This window comes from Plecotus auritus (genome assembly GCF_963455305.1).
Source record: "Plecotus auritus genome assembly, chromosome: 5".
Taxonomy (NCBI): Eukaryota; Metazoa; Chordata; class Mammalia; order Chiroptera; family Vespertilionidae; genus Plecotus; species Plecotus auritus.
This window is the reverse complement of record NC_137776.1, coordinates 177,618,751-177,639,417: the sequence shown is the minus strand read 5'-3', so window position 1 is coordinate 177,639,417 and position 20,667 is coordinate 177,618,751. Positions and strand designations below refer to the sequence as shown.

At 50.1% G+C, this 20,667-nt stretch overlaps 1 protein-coding gene across 1 annotated transcript in view; it reads right to left on the bottom strand.

The window, feature by feature from the left end:
- LHX2 (LIM homeobox 2) overlaps positions 1-3,576 on the bottom strand; it is a 59,613-nt gene extending 56,037 nt beyond the window's left edge. Inside the window, exon 1 of the mRNA XM_080667909.1 lies at positions 2,933-3,576. The gene's annotated coding sequence lies outside the window, so the exon portion shown is untranslated. The remainder of the gene's footprint in view (positions 1-2,932) is intronic.
- Positions 3,577-20,667: the final 17,091 nt, after the last annotated feature.

Here is a 20,667-nt window from a genome sequence, read left to right as displayed (position 1 = left end):
AATGAGAGAAAGAGACAAGGAAGAATGTAGGAGAAGAGAGATAGGGGTGGGGGAAGAATGACTGAGAAATAGAGAGGTTTTGTAGGTGTCAAGTGAATTTCTCCACACCAATTAGAGGTTATCTTTAAATCTCTATCCCCCAGCCTCTCCACACCTTTCTAAATAGATCTTTAGATTAGTGAGAAATTAGTTAATTGGGAAAGGCCATGTGGCTAGTTCACCCTCTTTCTAACCAGAAGGGTTTTAAGGACCTTAGACCCCACTCCCAGAAATGACACCCTCTCTGGCTCTTCAGCAGCACCATAGTCTGGGTTAAAATTATGGTTTTCAGTGTGTGTGTGAGAGAGACAGAGACAGAGAAACAGAGAGTAGCAAACTCCCAGCCTGTGAATAGCACACGTAAATTAACTGTTTCTGGCAGACCTCAAACAAAATATTTGGCGTATTTTTACTCTATTCTTGAAAACCCCCACAAATGAAGTTCACATTTTCCAAGATTCTTGGAGGGTGGGGTGGGGTGGGGGAATAAACAATGGTTTGGGTATTTTGTAATTGACCAGACATTTCCCCTTCTCCAAAGAAATGTAGAATGCCAGTTTCTTAACTATCCAATTCTTTAAATCACCTGGGATCTATCTATATTTATAAAACAGCAGAATACTTAACCGCCTGATCAATAGCCATTGACTGTCAGTGCACCTCACACCCTAACTTGCACAGCTTGATCATGTATATTTGATCATGAAAAAATTAAAAGCATCTTGAAGCAGTCTATCAAGCTTCCTATAAAATAGTCTTTTTCTGTGATCTTGAAAAGAGTGTGAATTTTTCTGTCCCCTGTATTCATCTATCTGTCCATCTATCTACACACACACACACACACACACACACACACACACACACACACACTCCCTTCCTGGAGAATTTATTGCTCATATATTTGATGAAGAACAAGGTAATTAACTGCGAGGCTGTACATCTGGTCGGTACTTCATATTCATTGCAATAATAAAACACTTTTTTCCCATTTTAGCAGAAGAAAGGCTAGTCCTGCCCACAGATTCAGAGGACCCCAGAGTCTCTGTCTGCAAAGCCTCCTTGTTATAAATCCTGCCTCCCTCTTAAGTGATGGCACGCACAATTGCACCAAGGGGTACTAAGTTTATCTGTGCAAAAGCATTGGAAAAGCTTGTGCATTCTCAGAGCTTCAGCATCAGCTAGTGGGGGTTTGAAATAGACACAGCTACTTCCTCTGTCCCCAGTCTGCGTGGCAGCAAACAGGGACAAGAGTCCAAAGGACTTGTCCTGTGAAAGGCCACAGGTAGTGAGGTGTATTTTGAGACCTCGTGGCTGGTGTCCTGAGCACGTGCCACTAAGCTCCAGTACCCCCAAAAGGACCCGGTCCTGCAGACTTTTCTGATATTTTGGGGTCAAAAGGCTGGCTCTAAGTTTCTCCATAAGGTATGCCAGATCTGTCCAGACTGCTCCAAGGTCTGGCCAGAGGAATAATACCAGCTGGCAAGCCTGCTCCAAGCCCCCAAGACAATCTTTTTAACCCCAACCCCAGAGACCTCCCCGAGTCAGCAAAAACAAATTACCTGCAGAACCTCCCATTTCGGGAGTCCCCTGCTCTGTATTCCGAACCTGTGCCCAGGACAAATTTCTCGGGGGCCCTTCCTTCTAAATACAGCAGCATCTGGGCTGAGGCACCCTCCTTTATATTGGGGGAGGGAGACTTCATATGATAATACGTGTAATATGATATGGAATGACAGAAAGCATGACAGTTGCCCATAATACGGAGAAGTCAGTCAAAGGACAGAGGGGACATTTGGATAATTACCATCCATTGGCTAGTCAATCACGCGAACAGAGAGAAACTGCACAAAACCCACAATGGAGTTGGGAAACAAAAGAGACCCGAGCCAGACTCAGGATTAACCGGTCTAAAGCGATCTAAATGCTTTTGTATCTGAAGAACTGAGGCTGCCGGGTTGCACCCCCCCTCTCCTTCCCAATCCCAGGGAACTAATTGCGGGGATCAGAGTTAAAGCTCTCTCCCTCCTTTCCCCTTTCTCTTTGTAGACTGCTCACCACGCAGGGAAAAAAAAAATGATTTCTCTCTCTGTGTTCATTAAACTATTTTAAAGTTAAAGGGGTGGGGGAGGGAGGCCCTGGAACTGGGATTCTCCGGCCTCTGAAGAGGCTGGCCAGTCTAGGTTGGCCTCAATTCTTTGTTTCGGGGTAAAGTCTTCCCTCCTTGCCCCTGGGAACAAATGCCCCGTCCACCTGGGCAGCTGCCCTTTGCCTGGAGGCGGACGTGAATGGCCGGTACCCTGCTTTCTGTGAAGAACCCCCATGACTGGCCCCTGCACCAGAAAAGCACACCCCCATCGTTGAAAACTCAGATTGCATACACGCTCAGAATTAAGTGTAGTAAAGGGGTGACAGAGAGGGAAAGCCAGAAAGAAGATGGCTGTAAATTGTAAGGAGGGAGAATTTGCTAAATTGGGGAGTGAGAAAGAGGAAGAAAATCCTTCTCAACTGGGGCGGGGAGGAATATGCTTAATTGGGGAAAGGAAGAAGACTCCCGGCTGAGAGAGGGCGGTGAAGAAGTGATTCCTCAAGGAGACACAGGCAAACGGTCCCATACATCCTTAGAGCCTCAGAGGCAGAGAGGAGGATTCCTTAGAGGAGGAACGGGACGGACTGCGATCTCTGTGCCTGAGCGCGAAATCCCCTGTAGTGCCGGGACAGGACCGTGGCTGCCTCACCCAGTTCCCACCAGGTCCTCCCTGTAGGATTGTAACTCGTCAGAGCCCTCCCGGCCCGGTGGGAGCCGCAGTCCCAGGTCTGGGTCCCAGGGTGCCCCCTGCCCCTGGGCGCGCCCCCCCGCTCAGACCCCTGGCCCCTCCGAGCGAGACCTCCTTACCTTTCCGCGTCCTCCGAAGCGGGTGTGGCCGGCTCTGCGGGCGGCCCCGGGCCAGGGCCGGGGGGCGGGGGGCGGGGGTGCCGGGCTCGGGGGGAGCGGCAGGGTGAGGGCTGGGGGGGTTGGCACGGTGCCCAGAGGGGGCGACGGGGCCGTGGGCAGCCCCAGGGCCTGAGGGCAGGTCCGGCCGAGCCGGAGGAGGTGTGCGATGTGGGGAGCCGGGTAGGGTCGCCGGGTCCCGGGCCGGGGGGCGGGGGGCTCCCTCCTCGAGCCGGCGGGGCGCTCCAGCCTACTAAGCCGGCCGGGAGCCGGGCAAGGCGCCGGGAGAGAGGCCCCGCGCCCGGAAGCAAAGACGGGGCGTGCGGATCAGAGGGGCTGTTTGGTCGCCTGGGCTGGCAAATCAATCAGGGCCGCCGGGCCGGGGGGCTGCCGCCCTCGCTGCGGCGCTCCCGCTCCCGGGCTGGTCCCGCGCTGCCAGCTGACGGCCGCCCCGGGTCCGCGCGGGCCGCGCGTCGCAGGCTGGGCTGCGGTCATTAGGCTGCGGGCGCGTGTGGCCGGGGCGGGGGCGGCGCGGCGCCCGGAGGAGGCGGCCGCATCCCTCGGCCTCCCCCGCCCGCCGCCGTCCCGCGCCCGCTCCACGCGCTTCCCCCACCGCCCGCCCCTCTGTCGCTGTCACTACTCTGGCCCTCGGTCTGTGGTCTGTCCGTCTCTGCCTGCCTCCCTCTGTCACTCTCCATCTCCCGGTCTCTGTAGCGCCTCTCTCTCTTTCTCTCCCTCTCCCTCTCTCTCCCCCCTCCTCCTCCTCCTCTTCCTCCTCCTCCTCCCTCCCTTCCTCCTCTCTCTCATCTTCTCTCTCCGTCTCCCCCTGTGTCCACCGCTCCTTTGCTCACTGTGCCTCTTTTCTCTCTTTGGATCCGTGGCGCCCACTCTTACCCCTCGTCGCTCTCACCATGTTCTCCCTTTCTCTCTTCTTTCTTTCTACCTCCCTGTACTCTCCACCCCTTTCTCAGGAGTCCCTGCTGTCTCTTCCTCTCTCCGTCCTTTGCAACAGCAGCCCCAGAATCCAACTTAAGCCATTTCTCTGCCCTGAGACCTCTGACGAGTCCCTCCCTCCCTTATCTCTAAAAATAGTCAATTGCTGGTTCCAGGTAGTGGGGTTGGGAGGGGTACTGGGAGGAGGGGGGCCGGAGGTGCGGAAATGACTCAGGTTCCCCCTCTTGGTGGCCATGCTCACTCCAATGCAGCAGTCGTGTGGCAGCTGCTTTGCTACCAGGGCTAAAACCACTGTCACCAGCCTCCAGGGCCAGGACCAGTGCCAAAAGGCCAGGTCAGCAAGAAAGGTCAAGGGCAGTTTCTTCTGGGGTTCCTAGAGTTTCTCCTGAAAAACATCTGTGGTGACGCCCACCCCTTCCCCAGGGCAGATCCCTGGCCTGGATCTGACATCTCAGGCCCTGTCACCTGCTGTTTCTTCCCTCACGGACAGCAGTCAGAGGGGCCATTGCTCTCTCCTGTCCTTAGACACAAGCAGGAGAAAGCCTAGTCTTCTGGGCTTATACACACATACACACACGCACACGCACACCGTGATTGGCTTAAAAGCTTCAAAGATGCTTCCTGGGTGCAGTGTGGCTTCAGAATCAGACAGATGTGGGTTCAAGACCATTGCTTGCCCTGGGCAAGTGGTACAGCTCAAAGCTTCCGTTTCCTCATTTGCAAAATGAGAAGAGTAACCACCTTCCTTTACAGATTGTGGTTCAGTTCAACCATGACACGGATGAAGAGCCCGTTCCTAGGCGGTTATTCATTCTGTCCAGATTTTACTCCACAAGTACGTATGCATTTGTTGTCCATGCTTTTCAATCCTCACCTGAGGACATGTAGTTTTTTTAAAATTGATCTAGAGAGAGAGAGAGGGACATGGATGCTCCAGAGAAACATAACCCGTTGCCTTCTACATGTGTCCTGACCAGGGATCGAACCTGAAACCTGGGTATGTGTCCTGACGGGGAATCAGGCCCTCGATCCCTTGGTGCATAGGATGATGCTCCAACCAACGGAGCCCCACTGGCCAGGCCTGTTGTCCACGCTTTTTGCTGGGCTCTGACGATACAGCAATTCACAAGGCAGGTGTGGTCTGTGCCTTCAAGCAATCTGCAGTCTAGCTGGGGAGACAGACTGTGAACAGCTATTCCACAACTGTTACATGACCGTTGTACAAGTACCATTGCGTAGAGAGTGCAGTGAGACCAAATACCCAGAAAAACTGACCTGGACTGGGGCTCAGGGAGGGCTTTCTCAAGGTGAGACCTAGAGTCAGGTGTGGGGTCAGGGTTGCAGTTGGCAGGAATTGGGAAGAGGCTGCTAATGGGAGAGTGTTCCTGGCAGAGTGAGGAGCATGTGCCAGTATAGCTGAGCAGAAGGAAGGAGGGGAATGAGGCTGAGAGGTGGGAGGAGCCAGGCATGGGGGGGGGCGGAGCCATAGCCTCAGCACGTGGGAACCACATGAGTACTGCTTTCACCATTTCTGAACTGGAGGGAAGAAGCCACATTCAGTTCCCATTCATATCCTTTGCCTTCTGTCCTTCTTGGGAGTTGTCATCTCTTGTCCCCTCTTCTGCTCTGACCCAACACTGTTCACCCCACAGTGGCATTGCCTATTTAGCAACTTCGCCCCACCTGAGTGTGGCCTTCCTGACGGCACGCAACGGGCTCAGTTCTCTCTATGCCCTTACAGGCAGCCCACAGGGATGTCCTCAGCTGGCATCTGTTGTTCGATTGAGCAGTAAGTAGCCATTGGGTCAGCTGTGTGCCAGACTCTGTGCTGGCATTGCCCCTGCCTTTGCAAATCACTGGTTTTATGGGGAAGACACTTCTGAACACACAGAACCGTGATGACACAGTACCATGGGGACGTGGGGCATAGAACTGGAAGCTCTTTGAGGGCAGGCCTATCCTGGGTTTGCTCACCTGAGTCAGTCTTCGGGGTGTAGTACAGCACCTGACACAAGGTGGGCACTTGATAACATGTGTTGAGAGGTTGAAAAAGAAAAGTGACGTTTAAATGCAGAAAGTTAAAGGATAGTAGGAGTTACAGTGAGTCCAAGGAAAGGATGAAGAGACTTGCCTGTGAAGATCTAGTTAGTTGCAATACAAACAGGAGGAGACAAGAGGGTCTGTTGAGAGGACGAGAGCTAATGATTATTGAGCTCCTCCTTCAGCCAGGCAGGTTCTGGGCACTTCTGTGCAGGGATCTTGGCCAACCTTCACAGCATCCCTGCCTTGTGGGCACCCCGTCCTCCCTTTGTTGAATAAGCGCTGGAGTCCAGAGAGGTTAAATCACTGGCCTGAGATCACACAGCTAGTAAAAGCCTTCACCTAGAATTGAACCCAGGCCTGCCTGCTCCTCTTCACTAAAAGAAGGAAGCAAAAGAGGAGGAGAAGGCAGAGGAAGGAGATGACCTAGAACAAAGGAAGAGCGGTGGCAAAGGAGTGAGCTCCACGAGTAATTTTTCAGCTTAAAAAACCGATTCCCATTTCCCAGCTCTGCAGCGGCTGGCTGGCTGGCTGGCGGATCTGAGGCGAGGCCCGCCCTCTGACTCGCAGGAGCCTGCCAGGGGCCCCAGCGCCTGCTTCAAAGCCGGCCTCTTCAGCACAGGCGCTTTTAAACTTCACACGGGAAACTTTCCAGGGCTGACTTTTTGCACTTTGTTTCCAAATCAAGAGATGGGAAGTCCCTCTCAGCCCAGTGGGGAGGAGATCTCAATGAGGGGCTTGCCCTGAGGTGCCAGGCTTGTTATGGGGCTCCCCACCTCCCAGGGCAATCACTGGGGGTGGGGAACCTGTCCCCTGTCCTCAATGGGTTCCCAGGGAGAATTCAGGGTGTGGGCTTGCCAGCTGGTCCCCCCTGGGGGGACACTCTTCCTGTGTCCTCCCAAATCTGCTTTCTACCTGGGTTCCCAGCGGCATTTGCTGACAAGGGGTGACCATCTCACGAGGGTCATAATGTGCTTCTTGCCCTTCTCTGCATAGCAGCCTCAAAACGAAACCATCCTGTCTGTCATGTTCTGATCACCACGGTGAAATGGCAGCAAGGGTCTCCCTAACCCTCAGGTCCCTCTGATTTTTGGAATTCCGATTTGGATTTTGGACGTACATCAAGAGGCTGGCTCTATGCATTTTAATTAAGCTGTCTTTTTTCATTTATTACTAAAACACTCCTCTTAACTATGATTTATTTGTTAAACAAAGCACCATAAACCGTCACTTATTCATCTTAATTTCAACAAAATTAAAGTAGTCGCTGTTAGATTGCACCTAATTGCATTTGCAATGAAAAGAACGGAGATGTTAATCAAAATAAATTGAAGATAAACAATAAAATCATTACATCTTTGCGGCGGTAAGTGTAACTAATCAGTTTTGACTCGAAGAGACGGAACAGGAATAATGAATGTGTCACTGAAGGCGTGCTCATTAAGGGACGCCATCGTGGCCCGGGTCCTCAGGGTGCAGACAGCCACACTGCCCATGTGGCCCTGAGGGTTCCTGTCCCCTGGGCTGGGCGGAGGGACCCTGAGGAGGAAGGAGAGCAGAGAGGAAGCTCTTAGAATGGGAGAGAGTCTTGGGTATGGGTTCTGAGGCTGCTACAGAGGGGTTCTTTCACTCTCATGGGAAAGGGAGAGGTCCGAGGCCAGGGGTGGGCAAACTTTTAGACTCGAGGGCCACAATGGGTTCTTAAACTGGACCGGAAGGCCGGAACAAAAGCATGGATGGAGTGTTTGTGTGAACTAATACAAATTCAAAGTAAAGGAGCGGAGGGGAGAGCAAGAGAACCCTCCGCTCTTTCGACTCTGCGGGCCGGATAGAACAGCCGAACGGGCTGGATCAGGCCCGCGGGCTGTAGTTTGCCCACGGCTGTCCTAGGCCCATTTCCGGATATCATAAGTAACCAAAGATGGGGGAGAGAGAGAGGCCTGGAGAGAAACAGATAGACAGATACCCAGAGGACACAGACTGCCAGACACACGCCAAGGGACATAGGAAAGGAGTCCAACAGAATGAGACAAAGAGAAAGAGAGACAGGCAGACAGAACGAGACCAAGGTGAGAGACAAGGGGATAGAGCTGGAGAGCAAGGCCAGGGGTGGACAGTCAGACAGAATGGACAGAGTAAAGAGCTGTGAGGATAGGCGACTTGAACCGGGCAATGGAGGAGGGGACCAAAGAGACAGAACCAGGTGGGTCTGAAGAAGTGGAAGCCTGTTGGTCTTAATGAAATAGTCTCTCCTGGGAAGACAAGACATGCGCATTCAAATTCTGAGCCACAGAGTGGTCCTCGGGAGTCTGTCCAGGTAAGTGACTATCAGAGTGGGACCCCTGGACTGGGCTCTGGGAATACGGAGAGAGGGAGGGTACTGCGGGGTGGGGAAGAGGGTAGAGGGCCACCTGGGGGTCTTTTGGGCTCATCCTCTAATCATAGGGGTTTCATGGGACTAAAGGGTCCAGATTGGAGTTCCTTCCCTGCGCCACAGCAGCCCTTGGGTTGATGGCCTGGACACCAGATAGAGCCAAAGAGATGACAGCCTGGCTGCTGGCTGAGGCTGCCCAACAAAACCCCCTTTCCAGGCTGGGAAGATCCAGAGTGTGGCCACTTTGGGAAAGTGGAAAATCTGAGGAAGCAGCCATCTGGGTAAGATTGGACAATCAAGAGAGACAACCTGAAAGATAGACAGAGTGAGGCAAAAGTAGGTTTACAGCTGTTCGTATGGAAAATAATACAATAATTGATGAATAATAATGCAAGAATAACGTTTGTGTTTCATGTACTCATAACTGTGTTTGCCCCACCCTGTGTTTTTGAGTACCTACCATGTACCTAGCCCTAGACTGGGCCTGAGAAATGCAGAGGTAAACCAGATATAACCTATCTCAATTTCCCTATCTTTAAAGTAGAGTTAATAGAACCTACTATTCATGTATTTATTATGGGGATTAAATGAGTTAATATTTGTAAAGAGCTTAGAGTGGTGGTTGGCCCTTGGAAATGGCTTTATGTGTTTGTTAAATAAAAATAAAATGAATCCCTGCCCTTGTGGAGTGCAGAGATCAACAGAGGAAACAGACGTATTAGCAGTCAAGTTCAGTCCAAAGGGGTAAAGGCCATTATACATGCACTTGAGGATGCTTTGGGAGTCCATCCAAACGGGAGACAGAGCCTCCAGGTGAGCAGTCTGGAGGAATAGTGGGGATTAGTCAGATGCAGGTAGGGGGAAAGGGGAAGATATTCTGGGTAAAGGGAACCATGTAAATAAAAGCATGTGGGCAAGAAATGGCAGGACATATGTAGGGATGTCAAGCAAAGTGGGATTAAGGTGAGGCTGGAGACCAGGGACTCAGATCTTGATGCTTCTTGGTAGGAACCATTAAAGAGCATCTATGTGAACACTTCCTGATCATTTTGGCGGGGGGCGGGGGCTGCTCATCATGCATTTGCCATAATTGAGGTGGGACTTTTCTTTTGAGATTGTGTCTTCCCTCTTTTTCCCCCTTCTTCCCTCTCAGTCCACGTGGTAGCTACAACTCCACCATGACTCCAGGGGAAGGAGCATGTGACCTAGACCTAAGCCAATCAGCACATTCCATTCCTGTGACCATAATGATTGGTTGAGAAATGGGTAATCAGGCCTGATGGGAGCCAATCCAGGGCTTTGGCTTGAGGACCTGGAAGAAGTCTTTGAACCTTTCTGCTGGTGTCTAAGCTGACAGGATATAGGGGCCAGGGCTGCTGTCACCATCTCACTGCTCTGCAGAGCTTGAAACCAAAGCCAACAGAGCAGAAGGCAGCATGACAGAACAAAAGGAGTTCCAGTGACATCGTTTGAGCCTCAAATCCAGCGGAGGTAAAGCTAGCCCTAGCCCCTGGCCTTTTTGGTTTCATGAGCCAATAAATTCCTTTTCACATAAGCTGGTATAGGTTGCATTTTTTGTCACTTGGAACAGAAAGTTGTGGTGGATAGGCTTCAAACAGAAATGCAACACTGTGGTGTATCTTAGTAACATCTCTCTGGCAGTCACAGTGTAGCAGGGGGATGGCAGTGAGTGGGCTTGGAGGCAAGGAGGCTTATGATGAAGAGCAGGCAGAGCTAAGGGCTTTGGTCCCCCCCAATACACGAGTTTCTTAGAGCTGCCGTAACAAGTCAACACGCACTGGGTGGCTTAAAGCAACAGAAATGTATTCTCTCACATTCTGGAGGCTAGAAGTCTGAAGTCAACGTGTCGGCAGGGCCAGGTTCCCTCTGAAGGCCATAGGGGAGAATTCTTCCTTGCCTCTTCTGGCTTCAGCTGGCTCCAGGCATTCCTGGGTTTGTGGCTGCCTAATTTCCATCTCTGCTTCCATCTTCCCATGGCCTCCTCCTCCTGTGTGTGTTCTCCTCTTCTGTCTACATAAGGACACTTGTCATTGGATTTAGAGCCAAGTCCCTGACGCTTGGGAAACTTGTCCACGCCCAGGCCAAGGACAGAGGGAGGAAGAGGTTCGCACCGCATCATCACCATCCCCCAGGTCCTGTGCCTAGCTCAATGCCTGGCACACAGCATGTGCTTAGTGGGGATTGCCTCAAACAGAAAGAGCCCTTTCCATCTTCAGTTCATGATGGCACCCATTTCACTTCTCAGAGCCTCAGTTTTGCCATCGGTAAAGTGGGTCAAGGTGACCAACACACAACGTGACGGAACTGTGTGGACACTGAAGCCCTGTTCAGATGCAGGGGTTTAAAGGAAGATAGGAAACCAATCTCCATATTGCTGTCTCCTGTACATGCCCTTTTAGTAAATGTTAGTGGCAGAAAACAGGACCAATTTCCTCATAAAAGTTCTCCTATTCAGTTAGAGAAAGATAAATTAATGGTAAAAACTGACACTTTTTCCTTGCAATACAATAAGGGCTACCAATGATATTCCATAAACATGGGCTTCTATCCCCACCTTCGACTCATAATAAGGAAAAGGAATTTAAATGGAGCTAGACTCGTGGGGAAGAGAGGGGTTTGGCTTGGCCAGCCTGGAATCTCCTCCCAAGGGTCCTCAGCTGGGACCCTGAGGATTCTGCTCAGAAAGCACCTCACTGTCCCAGCTCCCCTCTGTCTCAAAGCTCCCTCAGTCTCATGCTGACCAGGCCATCACAGCTCTGTTGACTGACCACTTGCTCTGTGCCAGGCAGAAGGCTCAGGGATGGTCATGCATTAGCTCAATTTCCCTGTTAACAGAGTCCATTACTATCCCCTTTTATAGATGAGAAAACTGAGTCTCGGAGGGAAGAAGTGGCTTTCTCAAAGTCACACAGCCAGCAGCTGCCTGAGCCAGGTCTTAAGATCTGTCTGATTCCAAAGCCAATGCTTGTAACCAGGACACTAACCTGCTTGGGTGCAGACTCTGGGGGGCCAGTGGGGTTGGGAAGACAAGGATGCCCTAGGCGGGGGTCCCCTGGGCTGGCAGCAGGAAAAGGTAGCCCTCCCAGATGGTGGTGCTCCAAGCAGCAGTGGTTCCGCTTCAGCTAGGGAGCTTCATGAAACAGGAGGTGGTCCCTAAATTCTTCTTGGGACTGGGAGCCAGAGGAGGGACTTACCCCACAAGGGATGGCTCCATGCCATGTGGAGTGGAGGGCCAGGAAAACAGCAACTACCCCCACCTCAGTAGAGGTCAGTGTAGCCCAGAGGAGCCTTGGACTGGGCACCAAAGCCTGGTGAGCAGAGTCTGTATCAACCCTGTTCTGGGCAAGGGAGGAGGAGTGGAGAAGGAGCCCGTATCTGGCCCTGGTGTTCCTGTTTAAGCTGAGGAAATGAAGGCCTTAAAACACTCTATATAGAAATTAAACATAGACTTGCCATATGGTCCAGCAATTTCACTCTTAGGTATGTAGCCAAAAGAATTGAAAGCAGCGTCCTGGCTGATGTGGCTCAGTTGGTGGAGAATCTTCCCATGCACTGAACGGTCACTGGATCCCAGTCAGGGCCCATGCCCATGTTGTGGGTTCAATTTCTGGTCCAGGTCTGTGTGGGAGGCAACCAATCAATGTTTTTCTTTTACATCGATGTTTCTCTCTCTCTCTCCCTCTCCCTTTCTCTCTCTCTCAAGCCAATGAACACATATATATCTTTAAAAGAATCAAAGGCAGAGACCCAAACAGATGTCTGTACATCCATGCTCATAGCAGCATTATTTGCAATAGCCAAAATGTAGAAACAACCCAAGTGTCCATTGATGGGTGAGTAGATAAACAAAATGTGGTAGATACATAGAGCGGAATATTATTCAGCCTGAAAAAGAAAAAAAATTCTGACATATGTTACAACGCGGATGAACCTTGAGGGCATGATGCTAAGTGAATTAAGCCAGTTACAAAAGGACAAATACTATATGATTCCACTTATATGAAGTTCCTGGAATGGGAAAGTTCCTAGAGACAGAAAAGAGAATGGTGGTTGCCAGGGGCTGCGAGGAGGGAGAATGGGGAGTTATTGTTTAACGATTAGAGTTTCAGTCTGAGAAGATGAAGAAGTGGTGAGGGAGGGGGGTGATGTTTGCACAGCAACGAGAGTGTACTTAACGCCACTGAATTGTACACTTAAAAATGGTTAAAAAGGTAAATTTTATGTTACACATATTTTACCACAATAAAAAACCCCAAAACTGACAATTCCCCTACTTCTAATAAAAGCTCTTCCTATCCTAAAAGTCAAAGACATGCTACATAATGTTCACTGAGGGTTCACCGTGTACCAGGCACCCTGCTGACTGCATTCCATTTATCATCTATTTGGTCCTTGGCAACAATCACAGGGGTAATTATTCCCCCATTTTCCACATGAGGAAACAGAGCATCAGAGAGCCTCATCCCAGGCCTCACAGCCAAGAAGTAACTTGAACCTATGCGCTTAACCGCTATTCTCAGACAGGGAAAGAGACTTGTCCAGGAACACACAGCCAGAAATGGCAGTTCCTGCTTGGCAAGCTCTCCCTGGTGCAGAGGCAGAGTGAAACGTGGGGAAAAACAGAAGGCTGGGGCCTGCTTGACCACTGGGCAGAGGGAGAGCACTCCAGAGGCTGGCGGAGAGGGTCCCCAGGAGGCCAGTGGGGAGCCCATCCTTATGAAGGACCCCTTTCACCCTGGAAAGACCCCAGGGCAGCTTCTCCACCTCTACCGCCTGATGGGAGTCGCAAAGAACCAGAGCCTGTTTAATAAACGCTTTATTCCATTCTGAGCTGGCCCTCTTGGGCCACACAAGCTCCTTTCTCCAGGAGGAAATAAAGAGGCAAGCATTTCTTAGGCACCTGCATGGGGATTTGTTTCTATTTCACACAGAACAACCTTGGGCTCAGAGGTAAAGTGACTTGCCCAGGCCCACACAGCAGGTCAGCCCCCAAGGTCCAGGACCCAGCAGAGGCCTCACTTCACTGTGGAGCTGTCTGAGAGCTGGGGCTGCCTCCCTCCCAGCCTTTGGGTCCAACTTCTCTGGTTTTCTAACAGAGGAACACTCGGCAGGGTTGTGGGTGCAGGAAATCCTGTGGTATTGAATCCCCCGAAATCCTCTTCCCTGCCCCGAAGGGCACTGGATTGCTAAGTCATTAAGAAGTCATGAAGGTGACTTCTTGGAAAAGCCCTCCACGAGGAGACCCCTGCCTCCTGCTCCCCATCCCAGAGACTCACCCACCCCCTAATGTTGAGCTAATACAGGTCTCAGCTTGAGCATCACTTCTGGGGAGTCTTTCCCATCCTACCCAGCTTAGAGCTCACAGCTCACTACCTGCACCCTCCACTACACATGCACACGCACACACTCCTACACACTCACACATTTATAGTCACTCTCACACTCATGCATACTCACGCTCTCCACACACACACACACACACACACACACACACACACACACACCCTCATCTGGTGTTCCTGGCTATACCTCCAGTGCCTAAAACACCACCTGGCACAGAGTAGGCCCTCAGTAAATTTAGATAGATTGAATAGTACATAAAAAGGATACATTCAGATTCAGTTAACAATCCTGGATTTGCCACTTGGCAGCTGGAGAGGCCTTGGGCAAGATTCTTCAGCTCTCCAGGACTCAGTTTTCTCGGCGTTAAAATTTGTATTGAAAAAAAGAACTTTCCTCACAAAGTATATGGAGTCATGAGAGAGTAAAGTGCTTGGCTATGACCCAAGTCATGGCAGGGCCTTAGTGAATGGTAGGTACCACGCTGACTGGAAGATTGTGCCCTCCCCATAGCCCTCAAACCTCCCCCATTGAGAACCATAATATCTGCAGAGGTTAATATCTGCTTAGGATATCCGTGAGCTCCTGAACTAGAAGTTTGAGGCAGATAAGCACCTTGACCTTCAAGGGCTTTATGGTCCAGTGGAGGAGAAAGGCCCTAAATAGCCAATGACAGAGAGCATGAGAGGGCTGTGTGATAGAGGTGGTTCTTGTGGGAGCCCCAAGGGTGGCTTCCCAGGCAAGGTGAGGCCAAAGGAAAGGCAAAAAGTAAGAGGTTCCCATGCAGAGATTTAGGTGGAGGGAAGTCCTGCAGGCAGAGGGGAAACAACGTGAGCAAAGGCCTGGAGGTATTACTGGAAAACGGTGAATCCATCAGGACCAGGTGCCTGATGGAGGCTGAGAGGCTGGGGGAGGGTGGGGCCATCAGTGAAGGGTGTAGGGAGCCTCCATCCTAAGAAAGCTTTGATCTGCAGGCCAAGGGAGGCCTTGGCAAGATTTCAAGCAGATTGGGAGTAAGGATCGGAGGGTGACATCATCAGATTTATCCTCTGAAAGAGAGTGTGAACAGGGCTTAGCCTGGCAGAAGAGATCCCCTAGGAGGCCATCAAAACATGCTTCCCGTAAGTTCATAGAAATAAAAGTCATTGGGTTTGGGGGCCAGGTGGACCTTGCTTCTTCTCTGGCTCCTCTTCTGGGAGCTGTGTGACAGTGGACCAGGGGTGGGCAAACTTTTTGACTCGAGGGCCACAATGTGTTCTTAAACTGGACCGGAGGGCCGGAACAAAAGCATGGATGGAGTGTTTGTGTGAACTAATATAAATTCAAAGTAAAGGAGCGGAGGGGAGAGCAAGAGAACCTGATAGAACAGCCGAATCCGGTCCGCGGGCCGTAGTTTGCCCAAGGCGGGCTAGCCCCTTCTGAGCCTCCAGGCCTCATCTGTAAGTCAGGGACAAGAAGACTGACGCATGCCTTGGCCGGTGTGGCTCAGATGGTTGAGTGTCATGCACCAAAAGGTTGCTGGTTCAATTCCAGGTCAGGGCACATGCTCAGGTTGCAGGCTCAATCCCTGGTAGAGGATGTGCAAGAGGCAGCTGATGATGTTTCCTTCTCATATCGATGTGTCTCACTCCCTCTTCCTTCTTCCCTCTATAAAACACAATAAAAACATATTTTAAAATAAATAAAACATACATCTTACTTTCTCTTAAAAAAAAAAAAAAAGAAAGAAAGAAGACTGATTCACAAGGGTGTTGAGAGGATTTTTGAGATTCTGGGCGTGCCAGTGCCCTGCACACAGTAGGCATACAGCCAAGGCTAGCTCCTTTCTCTTTGGGCCTAAAGAGAAATTTACTCTAATCATCCTCTGTTCTGTGCCCACATTAACCAGACTCATTCCAGAAGCAGCAGCTGGAACTTTCCAGAGCACACTGTGCATCTCCAACACCCTTACTAAGACATCCTCTGAAACGGGTGGGGTGTTGTCACCTGTGCAGACCTGGCCATCTCAGGCAGAGGCAGGTGGACCTTTGTAGCTGCACATCAAAGCTGCCCATCCCTGGTTCCAGGGTTTATAGCCTGAGTGACGCAGACCCAAGACCCTGTGTTCAGGGAGACATCCTTGATGCAAACCTTCCATCTACCTGGCTAGTCCACCCCCCAGGACACAGGAGATGAGAGCCTTTGAGGAGATTCAAGGCATACTGGTATAGGCTCTAAGAGTCCAAAGAGTTTACAATGTAGCTGGGAAAAGTAACATTCCCTCCCTCTCTCCCCTCCTCCCAGTGCTGTACACACATTACACATCACTCTTGTCCCCAATGATGTCACTCTGTGTTAATAATAATCACATGTACCACTTGTTGAACCTTCCCATGTGCCAAGCACCTTGCTAAGTTCTTTCCTTGGACTGTTTCTCTTTACAACGTTGTCAGTTGTATACAATTGTCAGTCCCATTTTACAGACAAAGAAACTCAGGCTCACAGAAATTACATCACCTGCCAAAGTCATCCAGCTGAAAACTGGTGGACTGGGACTTGACTCCAGATATGTGAGCTCTGGATCCTTCTCTCTCTCTCTCTCTCTCTCTTTTTCTTCTTCTTCTTCTTCTTCTTCTTCTTCTTCTTCTTCTTCTTCTTCTTCTTCTTCTTCTTCTTCCTCCCCCTCCTCCTCCTCCTCCTCCTCCTCCCCTTCTTCTTCTTCTTCTTCTTCTTCTTCTTTTTCTTCTCCTTCTTCTCTCTCTTTCTCCCCCTCTCTCGCCCCATCCCTGTCCCTCTCCATCTCCATCTCTCTGCCCTGAGCACAAGGCCCAGCACAGACGAGGTCACAAGCAATGTTGTGGGATGAACGAATAACCCAATGGACTGGACAAAGGCTACAGATATGATCATAGGGGGCTCCAAATGCTGCCCCTGGGAAAGAAGAGACGCAAAGGCCTGTGGGAGAGGCCAGCTTGGCTAGAGGGATACTCCAGTTCCCTTTGACTGGCTTAAATTAAGAGTGAGTTCCAAAGATTCTTTTTTAAGAAATATTTTTAATTGGCTTCAGGATGATTCATTCCTTGACAGTTTCACCACATGCATCACTTCTGAGGGGGCTCTCATTGCCCAGCTTTAACTCAGAAATGTTCCCTTAGTTCAGTTCACTCACTCATTCGATCAGTCAGGATAGAGCAGGTTCTGCTGTGGGAGCAACCAGTCTGGACTCTCGGTGGCCCACTCTGTAAGCACATTGCAGGTTGGCTGGGGACCTCTACTTTACATTGTCCTTCCTCAGGGACCCAAGCTGAGGGAAGCTCCTTCTTGTGCTTCTAGGATTGCTGAGGCAGGGGAAAGGGACACTACAGATCACTCACCAGCTCTAAAGCTTCTGTTCAGTGGTGACTCATGCCACTTCTGCTTATATTTCTCTAGCCAAGACAAGTCACATAATCAAACCTAATTTTACATATGGCAGAGAAATGCAATCCTAGCACAAGCTTCAAAAGAAGAGACAGCAAAATACGTAGCAACTAGCCTTAAATACCACCACACCCATCAACGTTTACTGTGCTCCTACTATGTGGCATGCATAGTAGGAATTCCAGAACAGCAGGCGGGATGTGTTCTGCTCACAGGTTACCTCTGGGACATCTCCTATGACTTCTAGCAAGGCTCAGTTACCCCTTCTCCACTTGGTTTTGTGTCCCAAACTGCACAAATGCTTCAAGTGCCCTTTCTCTCAATTTCTGCTTCAAATGCTCTTTTTCTCTTCAGCACTTGGTAAGTCCCCATCAATCCTTCTCCCTTCTTTTCCCCCATTCCTTCTTTCTTCCATTACATAAATACATACTAAGCACCTTGATGTGGAGCAGGGTGCTTGGTATTTCAAGATTTAGCTCAAATAGGTCATGTGTTCTTGGAGGTCTTCCCAATACTCCAGCTTAAGAAACAAATGCTCCCTGCTCTGGGTACCCAGCACTTCGAACATCCCTCTGCTTGTCCCTTTGGGTGGCAACTTTCTGTGTCCACACTGTTTTTGCCCGCCAGGCTTACGAGCTTTGCAAGGATGAGGAACATCTGTCGTTGATTTCTATATCCTCAGTCCCTGCTCTGATTTTGTGTGCAGAAAATAGTTAACTGGACAACGGACTGATTGAATGAATGAGTGAATGGATGAATGGTTGTTCAACAATAATTTGTATTCAAGGTAGGAAATGACTTCCCACTGTATTTAAACTAAAATCCAAACCTTTTCCCATAGACGCCAAGGGCCTGCCTGATCTGTCCCTGGCCCACCATGTTCCAGGTCTGTTCATCTTTCAGAGCATCGATAAACCAAGTCCGTTTTGGCCTCAGGGCCTTTGCACCTGTCATGCCCTCCTCCTGGAACTTGGTTTCCTTCGTTCTTGGGCTGGCTTCCTCTCCTCATTCCAGCCCCAGCTCAAATGTTACTTCCTCAGGGAGACTTTCCCTGACCACCCAGTCTAAACGAACTCCCCACTTCTCTCTTTAGAATTACGCCTGTTTTATTCTGTTCACTTTCCACCTGAAGTTACTTAGCTCATTGATTTGCTAATGCCCCTATCATGAGCTCCCTCCATCTACAATATAAAGTTCATGAGAGCAGAGTCCTTACCTGGCCTGTTCACAGTGCTGCCACTGGAGCCCTAAGCAGTGCCTGGCACATAGCAGGTGTTCATCTCATTGTTGAATGAACAGGTGAAAGGTAAAATGTGACGCACTACCTGAGAGGGATACAGCCTAAACGAGGGGGGAATTCATCTGTTTCCTGGCCGCCAACCAAGCCATAGCCCTTGACGCTCTTGGCCTTCCCGTTGCTTCCTTTAAGGTTGCAGGTATGGCAGCAGGGTGCTTGGTTTTTCAAGATTCAGCTCAAATATGTCATGTGCTCTTAGAGGTGGGTGACTGCAGGGCAGGCCACCAGGTGCATATACATCTAGGACATTGGCATTCTCAACCCATGCATACATATGAAACCCTACAGAGCTAGCCCTTAGCCAAGCCATCCCTTGGCATGAGCAGGGAGGTCCTGTGGGCTGTCTCCTTGCTCACCTCACTCCTGGCTCAGGGCTGCGTTGCTGCTGGCTGCCTGAGCTCCCAGGCCCATGTGGCTGTGGCATAATCCTGTTTTAAAGCAAGATTGGATGTTGCTCCTCTTCTACCCTTGAGGAGAGGGCATGGGGCAGCCACAGCAAAGCTGGCAGGACAGACAGAGATTTCAAAGGCTGTGTCTTTAACTGCTGGCTGCCAGCAAGCTGGGAGGCAACGGGGCTGGAGGCAGGGTGGAGCTGACCTGGAGCACATGCTGGGGTTAGGACCATGCTGGTTCACGGTTCCTTTCTTCTCTCAGTAGCAGGTGAGAGCTCCTTAAGGGAAGATGGGGAAGATTCATCACTGGGTTCCCCGCACCCTATATGGGACTAAATGGAATAGGACTGTGCTCTCATGTCCCCCCAAAGTGTCTTCCTTGCAGTGTGAGGAGACCGATCCTCTCATTTCCTCACACTGGTTCACTTTTTTGAGAGGGCAGCCTTGCAGCCTGTTAACATGCTTTGCAAATGCACGCCTTGGGACCTAGTGTTTCTCTTTAGGAATATGCCCAGCAGAAGCCAACACACGCATGCATGGATCTGTTTAGTAACGTGTTTCTTTAGCTGCTCCTACAAAATAATACTGAGGTCCTTCTATGTGTCAGGTCCTACTATGAGCTAAGCATCGAGATAGTCTCATGAACATATGACATGATCCCTTTGGTGCCCTTAAAAACCTCAGAGCTGAGTGGGAGAGAAATGTCCAACAGCCATTCGGAGAATTCCTCAGGTGAGATTATACTAAGTACTTCAAGTGAGGAGCGCAGGGCCTGGAGGGTCAAAGCGCAAGCAATGTTTTTTGTAAGCAAAAAGAGGCAGCAGCCCAAATATCCATCCACAAGGCAGAGGCTGGGAAAGCTATGGTACATCCAAACTTTGGATTCCCATGCACCTATGTCTTTGTCCACTTGGGCTGCTATACCAAAAATACCACAGTCTGGATGACTTAGGAACAATATAAATGTATTCCTCACAGTTCTGGAGGCTGAGGAGCCCAGATTAAGGTGCTGGCAGATTTGGTATCTGGTGAGGGCCCACTTCCCGGCTCACAAATGGCCATCTTCTCACTGTATCTTCACATGGAGAAGGGGTGAGGCAGCTCTCTGGAGTCTCTTACAAGGGCACTAATTCATTCATGGAGGCTCCATCCTTATGACCTAATCACCTCCTAATGGTTCATCTCCAAATACCCTCATGATGGGGATTAGGTTTCAACATATACATGTTGGGAGGGACACAAACACTCAGTGTATAACAACTAATCAAGAAGAATGAGGCATGTTAAATGAACTGACAATGAAAGATGTCCTCAATATAGTGTTAAAATTTTTTAAGGAGTATGGTATGCCTAATTCTGTAACACCAACAATTATGGTATTTGTGTGTTTCATTAATATTTGCATGGGAAAAGACTGGAAGACTATATTCCATATTGTTAACAGCTGCTATTTGGGGGGAGGGCAATACCTGTGACTTTCACTTTTTAAACATTCCAATAATATTTGAATTGTTAAAAATAGACATCCATTACCTTGGAAAAGAGGAAAAATAAAGAGCAGGGGGGAAGACTGATGCTGATCATTCTTGAGACTCCCCAGCTGTCCAGAATCAAGGCCATTGAGAGAGTGGAATCTTCCTTCTGTAAGACAAATTTCCCTCCACCTGGGCTAGAATCTCAAAAGAGAAAGAATCACAGTAATTAAGGAGTGGAAGGGTCCTTGAAGGTCAACTTGGGACAGGGAACTGAACATGAACTTCAAAGTTGGGGAGAACTGGGTTCTAATCCTGACTGCCCTTCTCCCGCTGGTGACAGGGGAGGTCGCTGGGTCTCAGTTTCCTCTCCTGTAGAAGTACTAGTATGTAGTAACCTCTTCCTCACA